Consider the following 15,907-nt stretch of genomic DNA (forward strand, 5'->3'; position numbering starts at 1 on the left):
GCTGCTGCCTCAGGCGGCAGAGGGGCCAGGATCGCCCCTGCCTAAGCCTGGGCCTTTGTGGCCTGCACCTAAATCCGAGCCTGACTGTAGTGCTTTCTCTTAGCTTACTATTAATATACTAGTATTAGAAATAACAAGAACATACGGTCCAATTTCCAAACATATATTTTAAATTGCACAAGTGCAGTTTCCCTTACCAACCAATAACAAATTACTTTCAAACTGCGAGTTGCAAGATAAAAGTAAAGGCCTAGTTCTTGCTATTGGCCACTTCACTTGTGCAATTTAAAAGCTAGTTAGAGAACCAGTTAGAGAACTTAGTCTTATGGGACTGGTTCTGTGGTGTATTGGGGGGTTTGTTTATGACTGCAAGAGGAGAATATTAAATGTACCTTGTGTTATAAAGATGAAGGTGTTCCGAAGAAATAGCGATAAATGTGCAAAACACAGTCAAGCCAGTTGAAGGAAAACTATATCTCAGAACAATGTAGGTCTCTATAAAAATATAAATATAAAAATATATTGTAAACCCCTGCTTCATGTAAATAAACCATTTTCATAATAATTTTGTTAGTAGTATGTGCCATTGGGTAATCATAAATAGAAAATTGCCATTTTAAGAAGTAAGGCCGCCCCCTGGAATCCTACGATTCACGTTGCACACAAACAAACCATACATTAGGTCTCATGAGCCAATTAATGGACAGAGTTCTGTCTTTTGCTTCCACACTTCTTCCTGTTACAGTTAGAGCTGCAGTATTTCTGGTCAGGTGATCTCTGAGGCAACACGTAATGGTGGCTCAAGGCAAGAGATGTAAAAGGGCAAGATTTACTTAATTTATATTCCAGTTTGGTGAGATTCTTTTATATTCTATTTAATATGATATAATATAATAATGATTTATTTTGGGGTATAGTTTTCATTTCAAATAAACTGTACAAGTCTATGAAACAGTACTGAACCACAACATCCTTGTCCCATTCTGAGCCGGAAACACTTGCAAAAAAATATGCTGTGATTCTATTCTTGTTGACGGATTTCTGCATGAGGTCCCTGCCAACTGCTCACTCTAGTAAATACTCTGGGAGCAAATGAAATTCTCTGATTTGATGCCACTTGTTGGCGGATTTCTGCATGAAGTAGTAAATAAAGGACAAAGCAGTGACCCATTGAGCCTACCATTGCATGACAGCCAACTGGACTTCTGCCTACCTAAGTGGCCTGTTGCTTCAGCACTGTCTTTTAATTACTTCCGTTTCATCTCATTATGAAAGTTTGCTATTACTCAACTAAGTGAAAATTTAACAATATTACTGTGCTATATAATTCTGTTTATGCTCAATAAACTTACCTGAACAAAAAAAAGAAAATGTAGGTGAATCAAATGACCTTATGTACTGTCACAAGCTGTTGTTTAAGTATTCAAAAACAGTGTTCAAAACAGCAAAATCCAATTTTGCCAAGCTAACACGTAACATAAAGTGTAAATCAGGTATTTGGTCAACACAAATGGAAAATGACACTAGGGGAACTATAATATGTAATGTTATGTTAGAATAACTTAAAAAAAAATTAGAACGGGCAAACCTTTTTTCCCCTGTAATATACAATGAGTCAAACACGGGAAATGTTAATACAGACATGGGATCCGTTATCTGTAAAACCCATTATCCAGAAAGCTCCAAATTACGGAAAGGCTGTCTCCCATAGACTCTATTTTATCCAAATAATCCAAATTTTAAAAAATTAAATAATTTTTCTCTGTAATAATAAAACACTGCATTGTACTTGATCCAGACTTATATATCAGATTCATTGTTGCTTCATGGAAGCAAAACCAGCCTATCAGGTTATTTTTTAATGTTGACTAGTGATGGGCGAATAAATTCGCCTAGCGCGAATTTGCGGCCGGTGAATAAATTTGCGAAAGTCCAGCAAAAATTGTACTGCGTCCAAAATTTTTGCCCAAAAAGTCGCTCGCGTCAAAATCACTGTGTGTCAACACTATTTGGATGCCCATTGACTTTAACGCCTGCATCGAAATTGACGCACACGACTTTTTGGGTGCCTGTCCAAAATTTACCTAATTCATAAATCACGTATAGGTGCAGAGTAAGCACAGTGGAGCTCCAGGGTACCATCTTCCGGCTCTTCTGTATTCTTCCGGAAGTGAACGCCATATTGGCACATGTGCAGTTGGAGTAGTGTTTCGGTTTGTAGCAAGTGCGCATGCGCCAAAAATTGCCGGAAATTGCAGAAGGGAAGGAAGAGAACCCAAAGAAAACCGAAGAGCCGGAACATGGCGCCCATGAGCTTCGCTGCACTTACTCTGTACCTAAAAGTGAGTAATGAATTAGGGGCACTTTCAGGGATAATCACTATGTATTGTAGTGGGTAGGGGTTTTTATTATTGGGGGTTTAGTTCTCCTTTAAGCTATCCAAATTACAGAAAGTTACATTATCTGGCAAACACAAGGTCCCCAACATTCTAGAAAACAGGTCCCATACCCGTATGCTATCGTTATTCTGTATGATCCTGAACACAAATGCAACTTCCAAGGTGAGCAGACATAAAAGAGATACACAATGTATGAGGCCCTGCAGTAATATGAATATAACATGAGTAACACGAATATAACATATAACATGAAGCTGACAGATGAATTAATACAAACATTAAAACAATACAATCCCAAGTCAGATTCCAGAAATATGATGATGATGATGACGCACCATTCATATAAATTAAAGGAAAGTGCTAATACTGTTCTGAAGCAATCAAGTGTAATATTAACAGAAATTGCAATCTAGTCTGCACAACTCCATGGATCTAAATACAAGTTTAAATAATCCCTAACCCCAAAAGACACACATGAACCATAAAGTGTTTTTCAGCAATAGACCTCAAAGTGGTAGATTTCTTAACGCAATAACATTAAAACCTTAAGATTTCTTCCTTTCCTGTATGTGATTCTAGGAGTGTTTTCCACCATTGTGCTTAAAAATGGATCAACTTTCAAAATACCCCAGTGTTTCCCAAACATTTCATCACTTTGGCAGCTACAATACTGTATAATTCTATTCTATTTTGGGGGCATTTTCACCCATGTTCTTATCTTTGCATTGGCCACACAGAAGTGAATCCCTAGTGTGGGACAATACCTTGTGATATGCTTTGTTTAGGACTCAAATTTTACAACCTTGGGCCCTCTCATACAAATCTCAAGCATGTAAACTGTTCATCTGTAGAACGGATATTTCTCAGTGTGAGATACTATTTCAGTATTCCTTCAATACATTTCCAGGGATTAGCTAGCCAAGAATAACCTATTACTTGCTGTAGGTTTATGAAGCAGGCTTCAGAAAATGTTAAGACACATGTGCAAGAAATTAGGTTTCTTGTTGTTAAATGTCATAGTAAACATTAAAGGAAAAAATTATTACTGCTCAACCTGTCAACAAATGAATTAGAGGGTCCTTTCCAAATAAAAAAAATATCATCAACGTATCTCATCAAGTGTTGCAGTAATCTTCTTAAATAGATGGACATCAGCATATATTTCATGTGCATCATGTCCTACAGTAATACTACATTGCAGTATAGTCTTTGTGGTCCAGTTACCCCTGAGTTGGGTACTATTAATTTAAAGAAATTATTTTAATTAAGACTGACATGATGAATATTAACAAAAGGAACATTCCACCTTTAAATATGACATATTTTGAAGGGTGCCTATTTAGTGGGTGTGATGTATAGAAACAGAAAATTGTTGGTTTGTTGAAAACCAGCTACTAGAATGTGGCTCTATAAGTATTTTTGGGGACTCCTTTGTTCTGTACTGCCTTTAGAACAATGAAGAAGAAAACAGTTCAAACAAGTCTGCATCCTGAACCAGCTGTTTAATAGTAGCAGAGTGTGTACTTTGTTAACCATGGAAAATGGACAAGTAATGGCATATGAGGAAAACAATATAGCCATTTGCCAAACACAGGAAGCAATACATTTAATATAATGAATTCACCAATTTCTCTCAGAAAGCTGCAATTAAAATCAGAATTTAATGGAATTTGATGTTATGATACAATGGCATACAATATTCTACATTTAATTAAATCGCAACCATAAATTGGTCAATTCCTTAGGACTTGAGCATTAGTTATCCCTGGAGCTCACCAAGTCAGTGCAATTGTATTTCATTTGCAGAAATATTATCAGCCCTCCAGCCCCACTCAAGCTGCCCCTGTAATGGAGCTGATAGACCTACCCATTTTCTACACATTTCCTGTATTATAAAAAAGCAACATCTAAGTAGGGACAGAGTGAATATATATGCATTTGTAGAGTTGCAGTGTTATAGTGTTGATATAACCTGTATATAAATATTCATCTGTGTATATAATGGTTACCTGAAAATTTTTGCCATGCCTTGTCTACAAGCTGCCTAAAATGGGAAGGGACATTCTTGCTAGGGATGGGAGGGTCAACATTTGCAAACCACGCTTCTTATTTAGATATTAGGCACAGTATCAAACTTAACTGAAGTATTATTTTCTCAATCAAATTTACATAAATAGAGTTAGGTATGAGGCAATGTTACATTGTCCTTTGTTGTCATACAAATATTCCTTGACATATCATTTTGTATATGTTACTTCTTGTTTGTAGCTGCTGGACACAAAACTAATACAGACTTTAGGTGACATTTACAGCTGCTAATTGCATCAATATTCATTCCCGCACTTACACGTGGATGCCAATGGCTCTATTCTACCTCTTCTGTGATTGGTGCCCAACCGCAACTACTAAAGCTGGGGATCCCTGGAGCTACCCTTGACATGAAATGCTGTTTCTCTCTCATTCCAGAAGTGAAGCAATTCCCATCCTGAAAATGCAGCATCAAAATGCAGGTATAAGTGTTATCACATTAGGAGCAATTGTGGTTACACAACTTGGAGTGGAGCACAATTACTCTTGGACTATGAAGGAAAATGCTCCAATATGGGTAATGGGTATGGAGATCTTAATCTGGAATTGCACTTAGCAAATTGGACCCACATTATCTTAGATGACTGAGATATCTCATAAGGGGATTTGAAGGTTTGGATGCTCAGATAAGGGTACCTTAAATGAGTTCACAATCCAGTTTCAACAGATGGGCCACAAAAAAGTTAATATAAAGTGAAAATCACTTACCACATTAGTAGAACGCTGTGTTTTTATGTCTTTAACAAGAAGGAATACCATAGGGGTGGAGAGAGAGCAGCAGATAATATGATGCTTATGCACTGTTTTGGCATAACTACATGGCAAGCCTCAAGATGGGGTTTTATCAGATAACACGACATTGATTAAAAAAAACAGTTAAAGAACTGCAAGACAGACACTCAAGCTCTGATAAACTTCAGTCACACTTTAGGCTTGTGGCACACGGTAAGATTCGGGGGAGATTAGTCACACAGCAACAAATCTCCTTTTCTTTGGGCGACTAATCTCTCCCCGAAATGCCTTCCCACCAGCAAGAATGTAAATCGACGTCGGGATGGCCTACATAGCACTTTGGATTTTCATGAGGCAACTTTGGGCGACTTTGTAAAATGAAGCAGTACGTATGCCGTCCCGCCAGCTATTCAAATTCTTGCCGGCGGGAAGGCATTTGGGGAGATTAGTTGACCAAAGAAGAGGAGATCTGTCACTGGACAACTAATCTCCCCTCCGAATCTTACCGTATGCCACCAGCCTAAAGGTGTCCATACACTGGCCAATAAAAGCTGCCGGCAGACCGTGTTGGCTTATTGGCCCATGTATGGGGCCCTCCCTTGGGCAGATGTCGATCGGGCAAGGCTAAAAATCCCGTCGGATCACTGACCACATCTGTTCTTTGATGCGGTCCCGCAATCAGACCGACCGTACTTTAGCATTATGATCTGATAGTTGGGCCCTAGGGCCACGATCGGATCAGTCAGACATAGGGAGAGATCCACTCATTTGGCAACATGGCCAAATGAGTGGATCTCTCTGTGTATGACCACCTTAACTGCTGCACTGCAAGTTGGAGTGACATCACCCCTTTCCTTCCCCGCCAGCATCCCATCAGCATAACAATGAGAAGGTAACCAAATAACGGCACCCTGGTAGATATAAGAATAGCACACAATAGTAAAAACAATAGCCTGTGTGAAAGCAGTTCCATCCTGAAGTGCTGGCTCTTTTTGAAAGCACATGAATATTACAACTAAAAAATACACTTGTTGGGTTAGGAATGAAATTTTATATGGCAGAGTGAATTATTTGCAGTTTAATTTGGAAATAAAAACCACACTTTAAAAATCATGACAGAATCCCTTTTAGGACTATCTGGATAAAATGGAGTCGATGGGAGATGGTCTTTCTGTAATTCAGAGCTTTCTAGGTAACTGGTATGGATTCCATACCTGTACCAAGATACTCAAACTTCTGCTCATGATAAGTGCACAGAATGGCAATGCAATTAGTTAAGCTAACCTCCAAACAAATTTTAATATTGATTTTTAGAAGTGAAGGGTGAATAAAGCAAAACAAAGAGGTAGCACCAGAGCTACACAGTAAGGGTGTTAGAGCATCAGAAGAAGTGGGTATCAATACTTTAGTGGTAGTTAAAGAGCATATTTAAAACATAGTCCTGTGCCTTTAGTGATAATAAAAGAAAATTCATAGGAAAAGTGTCAGTTGCCTCTTCAAACTTATTAAGGCTTGAGAGGAAGGTGCTAGTGTCTTAAATCCTCTTCATGTAATAGGATTAAAATAATCAATGTTATTCAATTACTTTACGTTGTCTGATATCAACATGGTAATAACTGTCAGCTTGGGAATGGTAACATTTGTAAGCATTTACTCTGTGCTACACTGCCAAATCTCAGCCTTCTTACCCAAACCCATTCCTTCAATGATATATCCACTTCTTCAATTTTAAATTTCCTTTTAACTGTATATTAAGTTGCTGAGTGGTTTCACCCTGCCCATCATACTCTTGCCACATTCCATAGCTGTGAGAAATATAAATCAATTGAGGAAGGCAAGGGAGTGTTTAATAAACACCGAACACAATAATGTAATAATATATTTTGTATAAAGTTTCCTGCTTGCAGCGGCAGGCACGTGGATAAACAGTACTACATAAATTCAGGTTCTTCTGGTTTCTGACACATAAGCGGACCTGATTAAATGGGTAGATCTAAACTCACAAAGGATGGAAGGATGTATGCCTTGTTTATAAAAGTTTCCTTTAAAAAAAATGACATCTTTGAAGCAATTTAGGGTGCAACTGCTTCACAGAAATATTGTGAAATATATTGAGTGAAAACAATAAACAGGAAGAAAAAGAATGCACAAAAGTTATGATTTGTAACTGTGTGATTTCATCTGTAGCACTAGTAGGACATAAGGAACTAGTTGTGTGCTCCTAACTATAAAACAATCCAGAAACCAATTATTACAGAGTATGAATTAACGGCTCTACATTGTACGCTGCATTAGTGGAAAGAATGGCAACAATTTTCCTTTGACCAAACATTTTTTTTACTCTGTGCACCGTTAAATTATACATTGGGAACACCTTGGGAGTCAACCGACAACTGAAAAAAGATTGCTATTTGATGTTTGACACAGTGAATGTAATAAAATGTATGCAACACAGAAGTAACATTTGCAGGGTCCAACCCGGACCCTCGTGCCCCGGATCCTTCTGCCTTCCTCTGACCCACCGATGATGTCACAAAAGGGGCGGGCGGGCAGAAAGGAGCCTATAAAACCAGAAGCCGGCAGTGTATGGTCACAGATGGGGAGAGCAGGTAAAGGAGCTCAACCTGAGCCCGCCAGATTAGATGCCAACATTTTCCCCCACTTCAGACCTTGCATATTTCATTATAATCAATAGGGAAAATTCAAGCAGCAAGTTAGTTCAGGTGGAAAAAATGCAGAAAAAAGCAACAATGGAAACTCCATATTTTCTATAGCATTTTAAAATTATACACAGAGGTTGGCAAATTGCTGAAAACTGATACACACCTTGATAACTACACCATTATTTACATAGTGATGCCTGGTGTTTACACAGCATGATAAATAGACCCCAAAATGTCCAGCCACTCTCGACCCATCACTTAAATCTTACTGACATGTTATTAATGCAAGGAATTACTAACACAGGGAATGAATTAGTGTATGCTTTGGGGCTCCCACATGGAAGTAATGTCCTCACCTGCTAGGGATAGATCCAGTTGGCTCAAGGAGGACAATGCCCGGGAAGTGTCCTGTCATTTGCAGGCTCAGCACTCCAGTCTAGAAGTAAGGAAAACATAAGTGAAAGGCAGAGCGAGAATTCTATTTGATAATGATAATTTTGTGATATTCAGATATAAAGATGCTTTGATTGCATGAAAAATGTATTGATAAGTAAAAGATAAGGGTATTTATAGTAGCTGATTAGTCACTCTCCTACTTAATTTCTGGCTGTATTTCCTTCTTTCTCATTTCCCACCTTAGCAATCCAGTCTACAATCACCAGCAGGTTATCTTTTTTGCAGGTCAATTTCAGCCCGGGCCTGATCACCTGCATCGGTTGTTGGGACGTTAACCTGTATGACTGTAATGCTGAATGTCTATTAATGGAGACACTCTAAACCTATTCCATGCCCTCATCCCCTGACCACAGCTGATCTGGCATTCGCTTGTCTCCCAACCCCTCTGGCAGTGTTAGTGCTCATGCACAATTCCCTGATGCTCCACCACTGCTCATGAGCACTCATACATGTACATGGCCTGATCATTTGTGTTACTGTGATGCTGAATGTCTATTAATAGAGACGCTCCCTGATGATGGGTAAGATCTGTATACAGGGACATCCCAAGTCCCCCAGATGTGTCCACTACATAAATAACCTAAGGCAGGTGAGCAGGGAGTCTGGTTGGTATATTAAATAATATAAAAATGTCACATGGGCCTGCTGGTCATAACACAGGAAATTGTATTATGTGTCAATCATACATACTATATATATAGGAGCTTTTCTTGTATTTAATTTACCTTCCCCTTTTATCCTTTTCTCTGAAAAGTTTGCCAGTAAGTTTCAACAATAATAAAGTGAAAACTATCTTTTCCGTTAAATATTTGCCTCTTTTATGGAAAGATATTCTGCAACATTCATAAATGTTTTTTTAAATGAGCAAAAGTTAAGAAATTGATATTCAGGGTGAACATCAGAAATCACTGTGCCACCAACACGGGGACATTAAATCTGCAATTTCTCAATCTGCCACAGCTATGCTCTGGAACCCCCTCTGAAACCAGCTCACTCACAATAAGCTCTGCCCCCTTCTTTAGGAGCTAACACGTGCCATTCCCTTATTCCAACCTTTTTGCTTTTATATATTTATCAGGTTTACCATGTATTAAAACATATAACTATGGGTGGGGGAGGTTAGGTCAGTTACCGGTACTTCATTTTTAATATTTCCAGGAATTATATCTTAAAGAATTACGATCAGTTCAGTAAATCCTAAAAAAATTTAAATCAATGGTATATTTATGAATTTCTGTCTACAAATCGTCTACAGCAACATGTATTGCAATAACACAAGTGCCATTATTGCAGAGCACTCTAGACTTGAGTTAACCCATTGAAGTCAAAAGGAACTGTTTGAAACATTTTGTTATCATATGTTAGAGCAGCAAATGCTTACCTGTAATGCTCAATCTCTGATTCACTCCTTCCAACAGAATTCTAGGGTTGAGACTTGTAACAGTGGTTCAACAATCGCTGAAGTGCTAAATACGCACATAATACATCATTAAAGGTCTGTAAAAGCAACACACTGGTTAATATTGCTCAGATGCGTGCCCATGCCAAAATGAACAACAGGAAATACCTTATTCTGAATATTAACCATGGAGATAGTTCACAGAAAATGTTACTCTTGACCTGCATTTATTTCTAAAATACTCATGAGCAGTCAGTGTTCCCTGTAATGCACATTGACATGAATAAAAAGGACGACTTCTAAACTCTGTGAAAAGCACCGAAGAGGTGGGAGTAGATCTCAACAAATTAATTTGCCTGGTTAGGTCTTATTAAACTAATATGTTCCATACTTTATAACATCACTGTTTATTTCTTTGGAAAATATTAGTAGAGTAAAACATACAGGTATGGGACCTGTTATCCAGAATTCTTAGGATCAGGGGGTGCTGCCGCCTGAGGCGAGTGTCTCAACTCATTGGTGGAGCGGCCCTGAGAATTATGCATACTAAAGTTAAATTAAAGGTTAGTTTTAGGTGCAATATATTTAAATAACGCTTTGCCAGATATGGCAGCCCCCAGCTGAAAGAGAACATTTTACCCATTTTGTCCTGTGTAATAAATGCTCAAAATGATAGAAGAAGAAATACAATGCTAGCAAAGTGCACAAAGCACGGACTGGATGTGAGGAACTTATGGGTGGTTAATTTACTAAAATAGTGTAAACTTATTTCTGTATTTTCATAACTGTAACATCCCATATCTAGTGAAAAACTCCCCTTCTCAGCTGACATATCACACAGATGACAGCAATAAGTATTTATAGCAAGCTTGTAGTTGCAGTTTCATCTATAAAACCCAGCTTGTGTAGTATGACTCGGCAGCAATATGATCCCTATATTTTTTAAAGGGAAATTGATCAGCAGACTTTGAAGAAATAATGACAAAAAAATACATCATGGAGCTCCAGTTTCACACGGAGATCACACTCTTGTTTTACGTCACAGAAATGCTGACTCACTGAACATAAAACCATATGGAACAGAACCAGGAAATCCTTGAATACAGTGAATGTAAAAGCATGAAAGGACTTGCCGCTCATGAGAACGAAACTGTTCTTCAACGTTTCTTAAGTAGCTGAGAATTAGTTTCATACCAAACCAGGAACAGATCCAAGAAACAGCCATCGTCTCAATAAATACAGTTGTTTAAAGGAGAACTAACCCCTAAAAATAACATGGCTACAAATGCCAGATATTATATATATATATAGAATATATTGAACCATCCTAAAGGTTCAGCATCTTTATAGTAGTAATTAGGGATGCACCAAATCCACTATTTGGGATTCAGCGAATCCCCGAATCCTTGGTGAAAGATTCGGCCGAATACCGAACCGAATCCTAATTTGCATATGCAAATTAGGGTCAGGAAAGGAAAAAGTGGGGAAAAAATCTTCTTTTGTGACGAAAAGTCGCGTGATTTCCCTACCCGCCCCTAATTTACATATGCAAATTCTGATTAGGTTCGGCTAGGCAGAAGGATTCGGCCGAATCCTGCTGAAAAAGGCCGAATCCTGGATTCAGTGCATCCCTAGTAGTAATGACCCAGGCCTTCAAAGTTGGATTTTGTTAGGAGTGTCCATGGAATCAGCACTTTCAGTGGATTCCCATCTGAGTATCCAAAGGGGCTGGATTTGCACTGAGTGTCCATTAGTGCTAAACTCAACTGAAGATTCTGTGTAAAGCATCCAAAGAGACTTTTGGAGTGAGTACCATATTTAAAGTGACCATATCCTTAAGGAGTGCTTGACGATTTCATCCATTGTGTTGGTGGGACTGAGTTATAGGACTTGCCATTCTTTAGTTAGAGTACTAGGCCTAGTTAGATAGTGAGGCCGCTATTGCCTCCTGTTAGGAGTGCTGTTTGTTTTAGCTGGAAATTTATTTTTAGATAAACATTTATTTAGTTTACCAACTACTGTGTGTGAATTATTACTGCTCCTAGTGGGGCCATCCGTAGGTGCATTCCCAGATCACATGGGGGGGGGGGTACTGAGCTAGTAAGTACCAGCTATCCAGTCTTTTCCAATACCACTGCAGAGTGGCTCAGGTTTGTCCCGTATCATCAGGTAAGCACCACACGTGGAGTGTATCACTGACAGAAGGTTGTGGAAAGGGTTATATCTACATTAGTCTAGAACTGTCTGTATCTAATATCAAGACTCTACATACGTGAGAATTGTACTGTATCATCTGTGGCAGAGGGATATAACAATATTTATTAGATAGCCAATACAAAATGTAATATGTTCATGCCAAATCTACTCCACGTTAAATGTTATAGAAACATACAATCTTGGGTTAAAACTAAGACGCTTGTATAAAATGGAACTTTTACGTCACATAGTAAAACTGGATTTGGGAAAGTACAGGACATTGCATAACTAAAAGGCGTTGTAGTTTTAAGCCCATAAATCTTATGTGTATACATACAAGTCGCTTTCTGCACTGAAAAAGGTGAGGATCAAAGCAGAAATTCAACAATTGTTTCTCTATCACTATAAGAAAACACTCCCTGCGTGTGACCTTCTGCTTGTGATTCCAGAGATTCCTTGAAAGTTACAAATGAAATACCTTGTGGCATGCCAAATATAGCAATATGTACAGCCAAAATATATTAGACATCACAACGGAATGTGAAGAAAAAAAAGATATTTTCAAATATATATTAAAAGGTGGTTCGCCTTTATATTAACTTTTAGTATGTTACAGAATGGCTTATTCTAAGCAACTTTTTCATTTTATTCTTTTTTATAATTTTTGAATTATTTGTCTTCTTTTTTAAGCTTTCAAATCGGGATCATTGACCCCATCTAAAAATGCTCTTTAAGGCTACAAATGTATTGTTATTGCTACTTTTTATTGCTCGTCTTTCTAATAAGGTCTCTCCTATTCATATTCCAGTACCTTATCAAAATCAATGCAGGGTTGCTAGGGTAATTAGGACCGCAACAACCAGATTGCTGGAAATGAAAATTGGAGAGCTGCTGAATAAAAAGCTAAATAACTCCAAAACCACAAATAAAAAATGAAAACTAGTAGCACATTATCTCAGAATATCACTTTCTGCATCATACTAAAACTTAATATAAAGGTGAACAACCGTTTAAAATCACAGCAAACATACCAAGGTATAAAAGCATTAGAATTTTCTACTGGATTTAATGTTCTACAGTTTGTTACACAATTGATCATTCCAATACCCATCTTGCTAAAAAAAAAATGTAATTTCATAAGGAAGATACCATAGGCTTTAATCATTGTTGCTATAAAATACAAATAAAAGCGAAAACATGCAATTAATCTTTTCTTTATTATGTATTTGAGAGTTTATATTAGTTTATTGTATCTAGTGTTAGCGATCTTTATAGCCAGGGGCGTTTCAGGGCTCCTTGCTGCCCTGAGGCTGCCTTTCTTGTGCTGCCCCCCTCGCCCCCGGCGCATACCATTTCCAGAGCGGGTGTAGGAGGGCCGCATTGTGAGTCCGTAGAGTGCAATTGTGCTCTCTGCAGTAGCAATGCCGAATATCCAATTTAAAATTTGGAATTTCAGCTCCAAAAATTACAAGAAGCTGCTTTTTTGCCACCCCTGATAACCTGCAGGCTGCCGCCTTCTCAACTCACCTCCTATCATCTGGACTCCAAGCTTGTGCATTCTAAATTACATGCAAGCCAGGGGCACTACTATGCCCAGGCCAGAATTGTGGGAAAGCCACAAAGGTCTGGGCAGCAGAATTTCAGGGGTGGTATGCTGCTAAATCTGAATGGGTTCCAAACACTGGAGACATGCAAGAGATTTGCTAGTTCTTTAAATCTCCTGTGCACCAATCCCCCGTGCTCTAGACCTGTCGAGAATGGACTTGCGCTTGTTTGCACAGGAGAGCACAGGAAGGGAACTTGGAACAGGAGCGAGGGATGAAGAGCAGTGCCGGCCTAGGAAGTTGTTGAACACAGGCAGCTCCTTATAGAATATGCTGTAAAACTTTTCCCACCATTCTAGGAGAGTGCTGCCACTGGGGCAAGGTGTGATGTACAAAAAACATTTATAATTTCATAGGCAGGGTGCAAAATGCAAAAAAATTGTGGAATTTACCCATTTTTTGCACACTGCTATCCTTGACTTTTTCAATTTCTTACACTGAGTGCACTAGGTTCTCTGCTGTCGTCGTATGTGGATCTGAGTTGATTGCTGATCTGATCTTCTATGAGAAAACATTCAAAATGTGTGAAAAAAAGCATTTTTTTCTGTTCAAGGATCAAATTTGCATCCCAGCCTTTGATAAATTGGCTCTACAGTTTGTAGTAGCAGTTTATATGTTGGAAAGCTTGGAGCAGCTTGGAGCAGCGCTATAGAGTAGGAAACCTATTAGAGACTACTCAATTTATAAAGAACTATCCCTTATACACGGGATAGACTCTTGAAATTGCCTCTGTGCCATTACTTTAGTCCCCTAGTAGCTGTAAAATATATGGTAAGGGGTCCCTTATCCAGTGACCCACTGAAGCTCCACATTATGGGAATGCTATTTTTTCCAGTCCATTTTAAGACAATAATTCAAATTTTTAAATATGATTTCTTTTTTCTCTGTAGTAATAAACAGTAGCTTGTACGTGACGTTAGGTAAGCTGCATGAATCTGTATTGGTGGCAAAATAATCCTATTGGGTAGGCTGTATTTAGAGTTTAAATGTTTTTTTAAGTAGATATAAAGTATGAAGATTAAAAAATGAAACACTTAACCTGAAGACCCCAGGTCCAAAGCATTCTGGATTATAGACCCAGATTTTTATCTATTCTGATTTTACGTCATATCTGTGCACATGATTGGAAACCAGTTTGGTATAATGCCGTGGTTTATAATATATAAGTGCATTATTTTCTCAATAGCCTGTAAGTCAGGTAGAGTATTAGTGTAGAGGAAATTTTAGGAGAGGTGTGGGTTATACAGGAGATAGAGCCCGCGCTCCAGTTGGGGGACAATATGTTTTGGGAGGGGAAGTTGATAGCTCCTGAAATCTCCTGGAGTGTGGCCATGTTTGTCACACGCATGTGTTTAATGAGAGCACCTCCTAGCCTGCAAGTTAGTAAGGATCATTTCTGTTCTTCTAGACCTGCCTTGGACATCTGGAAGTGAAGTTATTATAAAGTGGGAATGACTTGGTGGTAGATAATGAAAGAGAACCCAGAGTGCTGAATAGCGTAGGCCATGAAAATGGAATTTCTACAATTCAAATTACCCACTGGAAAGTGACTTTCTGTGGAAGCATTGGCAGCATAAAACCCCTCAGTTGAGAACTTAACAACAAGGGTTTCCATGGATGAGCAGCCACACACATCACCATGCGTAATACCTGATGTCAGACTGAGCGGGGTAAAGTCACCACGATTGGGCTCCATGAACCCATGAAAACACCATCTTACAGGGATGGAGCTCACTTCACCATCTGCAGTCTGATAAGAATCTGGGATTAGAGATGCCAGATGAACACTACCTACATGAATGAGTAATATCTGCTGTAAAGTTTTGTGGCTTTTCCTCAGCAGCACCCTGACTGACAATGGAAACCCTTTGGGAAGTATTGAAGCATGACCTGTGAGTACGGCATGTCATTATTTTCACCTGTTTGCTTTTTAACTATATTCTAGAAGGTACAGTATTTCTAGAATATAGTTAAGATTAATTAACTATATTTTTTCAAGTTATATGAAAGGAGCAGCAACATCTAAACATTACTGCTTTAAAGAAATGTCAATATAATGTTCTGCTGCCCTATACTGGTACAACCGGTGTGTTTGCTTTAGAAAGACTATTATGGTTTATATAAACAAGCTGCTGTGTAGCCACTGTGCAGCCATTTAGCCGGTAGATAACGGAAAACTTCTGTAGAAACCCATTGTATGCTACAGAGCTTATTTGTTATCTGCTTTTTATCCTGTGCCTTTTCTTCTTTTTCAGCTTTGAATGGCTGCCCCCATGGCTACACAGCAGCTTCTATATAAACTATTATAGTCTTTCTGAAGCAAACATACCAGTTGTACCAGTGCAGTGTAACATAAATTATATTTTTAAA

Source organism: Xenopus laevis, chromosome 2S (assembly GCF_017654675.1).
Source record: "Xenopus laevis strain J_2021 chromosome 2S, Xenopus_laevis_v10.1, whole genome shotgun sequence".
Lineage (NCBI taxonomy): Eukaryota > Metazoa > Chordata > Amphibia > Anura > Pipidae > Xenopus > Xenopus laevis.